This window comes from Crocuta crocuta, unplaced genomic scaffold (genome assembly GCF_008692635.1).
Source record: "Crocuta crocuta isolate KB4526 unplaced genomic scaffold, BGI_CrCroc_1.0 scaffold482, whole genome shotgun sequence".
In the NCBI taxonomy this organism is placed as follows: domain Eukaryota; kingdom Metazoa; phylum Chordata; class Mammalia; order Carnivora; family Hyaenidae; genus Crocuta; species Crocuta crocuta.
Genome location: NW_027527459.1, coordinates 1,344,896 through 1,351,331, shown reverse-complemented (window position 1 = coordinate 1,351,331; position 6,436 = coordinate 1,344,896).

Below are 6,436 nucleotides of genomic sequence, written 5' to 3'. Positions count from 1 at the left end.
CCTCTTTCATGTAAACCACTGTATCTAAGCCATTGTTGGGTCTTGTCAAAGCAGTGTATTCTACATCAACTAATACAGATCACGTGCCTGAAAGAGGGACGCTTCCAAACAAAATAAACTGTTTGGCACCGCCCAATTCAGAGGTGGCCGTGGATAATGGACACGAAAAAACTTCCAGAGGCAGGATGAGGAAGACAAAAGATCAGGAAATGCCACTCAGAGTGCAGAACCAGGATCTGAGCAAAGGACTTCCGCTGCCAGGGCAGTACGTCTTCACAGTTTCTGTCAAGTGACTGCCACACTTTCCATCCTTCTGTTTTCTGAATGCGAGTCATTGTGGTCGTCTGTCTATGCTCCCCATTTCTATATTGGGTGTCAGAGGATATCTATCTGTATTTGGACCTGATGGAGAAGACTGAGCATAGCCCAGAGATACTGGACTTGGAACTGTACGTAGTAACTGGGATAGGACTTTGGGTGGTTTCCCTTGAGGGAGGGGGCAAGTAAGTCCTAAAAATGGCAAGAAGGATACACATGGATGGAAAAAGGGGAAAGACTGAGGCAGAGACAGCCGGTGGTCTGCCGAAACCCATTCTTCCCTTCATCCTGGGCACATGACTAAAGCTACGGTTCCCAGGCTCTTTGCAAGTTAGGTGTGGCCATATAACGAAGTTCTCTCCAGTGGAATGTGAATAGTGATGGATGCACTTTCAGGTCTGGCCCATGGGGAAACCCCCACATGTACTCCAGCCATGATCTTTCCCCACGTCCTGTGGGCTAGAATGGTGATGAGCAAACAACCTTGGAAACCACGTGTTAAAGATGACAGAGTTNGAAACTGCCAATTTGGAAGGTCGTCGTCCTGAATTGCTACCAAAAGGAAAAATAAATAAATGTATTAAGTCACTGACTTGCTATTAAGTCTCCTTTTACAATAGCTCAGCCTTCTGCATACAGAGGCCCTGGGGCTCTCAAAGCAGACAATTATTATTTTTTTAATGTTTACGTATTTTTGAGAGAGACAGACAGATCACGAGCAAGGGAGGGGCAGAGAGAGACAGAGACACAATCCGAAGCAGGCTCCAGGCTCTGAGCTGTCAGCACGGAGCCCAAGGCAGGGCTCCAACCCACTAACTGTGAGATCGTGACCTGAGCCAAAGCTGGGTGCTTAACTGACTGAGCCACCGAGGCGCCCCCAAAGCAGACAGTTCTTAATAAAAGGACTTTGGAGGTGCTAAAATCCTAAGAACGTGCCCGATAAACCTTTAAATGCCATGGAAGGGCTGGTTAAATGTGTCTACACTTCTACTAAAACTTGGTACGAAGGACACTGGTCCCTAGGGATTTAGAGTTGGAAACTGTCAATCTGACCCAAACCGGTTTGGGCAGGCATAAAATGGAGTGCCATGCTCTGCTCCAAGCTTAATCCATCCAATCTTCTCTCAACTTACTACCAAAACCATTTGCAAAGGATGGGAAGATGACAAAATTGGTTGTTCCACTAACACAGAAAGCCAGGAAATCATAGGGAAATTTTCATGTGGCATAAGACAGGCCCTGACAGCTATGAAAGTTGGGAACTAAATATAGCAGTTCCAAGTTCCATTACTCTTGTGCAGGCTTTGGGGAAGCCCCATGGGAACAGCCCTGTCAGTTCCTGGAGATGGCAGTGAAAGAAAGACAGAAAGACAGACAGACAGAAAGAAAAAGAGAAAAGAAAAAGAACAGAAAGAAGAAAAAAGGCATCCCCAGAACTCCACCAAAAAGGGCACGAAGCTCAACCTGCCGGCAACGGGTGAGCCTGGGGCAGAGGACAGCCGGTGATTTGAAGGAAACTGGATGCTATAGACAGATTAGTGAGAATACTGGTAAGAAATGTGGCAAAATGCAGGTCGTTGGGGCGTAGAAGAGTTTCAATGGAGCGGTAGGGAAGTGGAAGAGAGAATGCTGGCAGAATCCAGACAGCGAAGGGAGAGAGATGCAGCAGTAGCTAGAGGGAGAGGTTTAGTCAAAGGAATGTTTCCCCCCCCCTTGTTTTAAAGGCGGGGGATGTTTGTATGTTGCTAGGAATGATCCAGTTGAGGGGAAAATTAAGAATGCAGGGGAAGCAAGAGGGGATTCCAGGGTCTCAAAAACAGGGGTAGCTCATCCACCTAAGAAAAGGAAATGTAGTATATGCAAATTCAGAGGCAAGTAGGCGGGTGCATTTAGTGGCACAAAGTTGAAGGGAGGTGGAGAAGAGCATGGACTGTCAGATGACCTGGGTTCAAATCTAGACTCCGTCACTTATGAGTTATGTGCCCTTAGGCAAGTTGATTTAACATGTGCATCGGTGTCTTTATCTGTAAAATGTGGATACTATCAAGTTCGCAGCAAGAACTATCACTGAAGCACCGTGAAGTGTTTGGCACACAGCGAACACCCAATAAATACTGGCTATTTCTTTAAGATTACCTATAATTTACAGATACTGTAAAATCATTTAAAACCTAGTTTGCCAAAGATTCACTAAACTCCTTGCACCTAAGAGGAGGTAAATGAGGTGAATTCAAAAACAACTAGTAAACTTAGCATAGCTGACCCTTCACTTTAAGTTTGCACTATCAGCCCCAAGTCGACTTCAACTGAGCAACCTAGTTTTCAAGAATTCACAGCTCATTTTTAATATAACCACACAGGTGATGAACTGTAGGAAAGAACTGTATTTCTCAGTGGTACAATAGGGAGGGCCTAATGTGACTAACGCACATAAAACATCCGTATCAGTAAACAAATCAATTTATCCAATTAATTATAAAAGCATCCTACTACTTTGGATATTTGCCAATCCTGAGAGCATTGCACGTTAACACTTAAGTTACCAAAGGTATAAGTTGTGAACATACTTTTTCATTTTTAAAACTGATGTGATGGCCAACTATCTTCCAGTCTTGCCCCACCTACCCTAAACAGTTACTTCCTAGTTCTTACATCCATTGACAGTTGTTGATGCTGTCGCCTTTGCCTAGAATTCTCAGCCTTGGTCATGTCATCCCGTTTCACCTAACTTACCTCTGAGCTTTTAAAATTCATCTGAAGGAGTAGCTTTATTCATAACAGCCGAAAGGTGGAAACAAACCAGATGTCCACCAACTACTGAACAGATAAACTGTTGACACACACAACATGGATAAATCTCAAAACCATACTGAAACTTTGGACAAAAAGAATACATATTGTATGGGGCACCAGTCGGTGAAGTGTCCGACTTTGGCTCAGGTCATGATCTCGTGGTTTGGGAGTTCGAGCCCTGCATCGGGCTCTGTGCTGACAGCTCAGAGACTGGAGCCTGCTTCAGATTCTGTGTCTCCCTCTCTCTCTGACCCTCCCCTGCTTACACTCTGTCTCACCCTCCCTCAAAAATAAACATTAAAAAAACATTTTTAAAAAGAATACATATTGTATAATTGCATTCATATCAAGTTCTAGAATGATCAAATTTGATCTATGGTGGAAAGAAAACAGTTGTTGCCTCTAGAAGGGATGGAAGCAGGGGTTGATCAGTAAGGAGGACAGAAGAACTCTCTAGATTGATGGTCATGTTTATTATCTTTGATAGGGATTTGGGTTAAACAGCTGTTAAGCATTTGTTAAAGCTCAGCAAATATATACAGTGTCTCATCACATATGAATTTTACACAAGAAATAATGGTAAACAAATATTAAACTCCTATGGTAAGTATGCTAAATATTTAAATAGTGGACCCAAGTTTGCAATTTACTTCGAAATAAATTTTAAAAATGAGATGTATTGATTGATGCATATGTGGTAAAGCAAGTATAATAAAATACATTCACTGTAAAGTTCAGCATTGCTGTGAAAAACTTGCATTTTTTTAAATTGGGGGAAAAAGTGACAGCTTTATATACAGGAAGACTCCTCCCACAGCACAGCCACATTTAGTGCCCCTCCTCTGGGGTCCCAGAACACCCAATAAAAACATAGAACGTACTTCATTTTATTAGTTTTGCATCAGCATCCCAACCCCCCAAACTGTAAACAACTTCAGAACGAAGTCTGTCTTACTGGGCTTTGCTTAGTAGCAGCTAACCAAGGCCAGGCACACAGCAGATAGGGGAGAATGGCTGACTTGAAGGGATATGTAGTGGACTCCATCACCTAGTTTCCTCATAACCAAAGACCTTATACTTTTATCAGCTCACTTGCCTTGGCTGAATGATTACAGCTACCAGAATAATCTATATGACCTGGAACTCATCCATGTGAATCCTTACAAGTTCCCTTTGAGGCAGGATATTGAAGACCTCTCTTCTGGGTTATCCACTTCTTTCCCAGTCTCTCAACTCTAAAGACTACCAACTAGTTAACTATTTATGGGCTCAAGGCTCCATTTATACTCCCTTTACACAAGTCAGCTGGGTAGCATATTAAGGACAATGTTTCTTCACAACACTCAGTTCTATAGCCAGCTGGCCTCCTTAAAGACGCTCCATTTCTTCACCGTGACACAATGAATAATGTGCCATTTTTGCTTTATGCAGTTATCTAGGTCGTCCTTATGTATCAAAGGGTTGCGATGCATTTGGGACTTAATACAGCCAGACTGCCTGGACTTGAATGGCAACTCCATCACTTACTAGCCATACAGCCTTGCTCAAGGTATTGTAACTTCTGTGTGCATTTTCTTCACTGCCTCCTGATTTTGAAAAAGGCAGGGGAATGGGAGGAAGGAAAGATGGGGAACAGTAACAACTTGTATCACCTGTCATGACATTTTAAAAAGCTACTGCATGTAAGCCACTTACAACAGTTCCCCAGCTATTAGCTATCATTTAATATGCTTAGCTCTCAATCACCAATAACAGAAGACCGGTCTTTATAATATGATCTACAAACCAGTGGAACCAATGTGCTAATGTTAAGAGTACAATGCAGGGGCGCCTGGCTGGCTCGGTCAGTTATGTGTCTGACTTTGGCTCTGATCATCATCTGCTGGTTCTGGAGTTCGACCCCTGCATTGGGCTCTGTGCTGATGACTTGGAGCCTGAGGCCTGCTTCACATTCTGTGTATGTCTCTCTCTCTGCCCTTCCCCTGCTTGTGCTGTGTGTCTGTCTCCTCTCAAAAGTAAACATTAAGGGGCACCTGGGTGGGTCAGTCGGTTAAGCGTCCGACTTCGGCTCAGGTCATGATCTCACAGTTCATGGGCTCGAGCCCCATGTCGGACTCTGTGCTGATAGCCAGCTCTGAGCCTGGCGCCTGTTTTGGATTCTATGTGTCCCTCTCTCTCTCTCTGACCCTCCCCTGCTCATGCTGTCTCTCTCTCTCTCTCAGAAATAAATAAAACATTAAAAAAAATTAAAAAAAATACTAGGATTTATTAAAAATATAAAATAGCAATGTTTTCTATGAATTAACCTCACCGACACATGTTAAAATCCGTGATGACAGATATGTTTTCTGAGCCGTTTATAGCCACCCTCCTCCTTTAACTATAAAAGATAAAACATACAACATACTGTAGGTTTATTTTTATTCAAAAAGTTACTGTCTCAAGACATAAATACAAATCAGAAAACAGTACAATTAGGACAATAGAATGTGGAGGACAACAGGTTAGAGTCATATATAAAACATTTTTAGCTGGTTGAAAACAAAGCTGTAAGAACTGCTTTCACAAAGAAGTACTCCTTTCAAGAGTGAGAAACAAAATCAACTTAGGTTTAAAATCATATATACAGTCCTCTCAGCAGTTCTGGTAAATGCAGTGGTGTGAAAAACAACATAGGCAGTACTTTTTGCACATAACAATATTTGTAGATGGAAAATCTGTTTAGACAAGTCTGGTTTCATTTGTTATTAACCATGATTTAATAAAACAACTGTACTGTTTTGTGTTCTGTTAGCTAACCTATGGTTTTTGGCTACCACAGCCCAATGCTTGTTGATTTCTGACTCTAAGAACTGGAAGCCTTTTGGTATTCACCCATCTTAAGATATTCTCATATTGCAAGCATATTAAGGCATGGAATGATTAAAATAATATACCTCAAGAACTGAGAGACGACTGACAAAAGATAGATATACATGTAATATAAGTTAATATTTTGTTTTAAACGATGTCTAGCTGCCTAAGCCTCGCAAAATGAGTTGATGTCAAAATGGCAAGTAGCCACTTTCTGTTTTAAACTAATTTATTTGTGAAAGGACATAAAATGAAGTTTAAAGCTTAGCTTTCAAAGAATATTATGGGTTATGAATTCTATTATCCCATCTAATTTACATACAGAGGAAATGTACTGTAACCTGTTAGAAGTATCTTTAACCTGAAGACTGCTTGCAAAGACAGATAGATAAAACAATATAAAATACAAATTTAAAAATCATTTTAAAGCATGAACACTCAGCCTTTTCTATTTTTAAACATTGTTAAACTT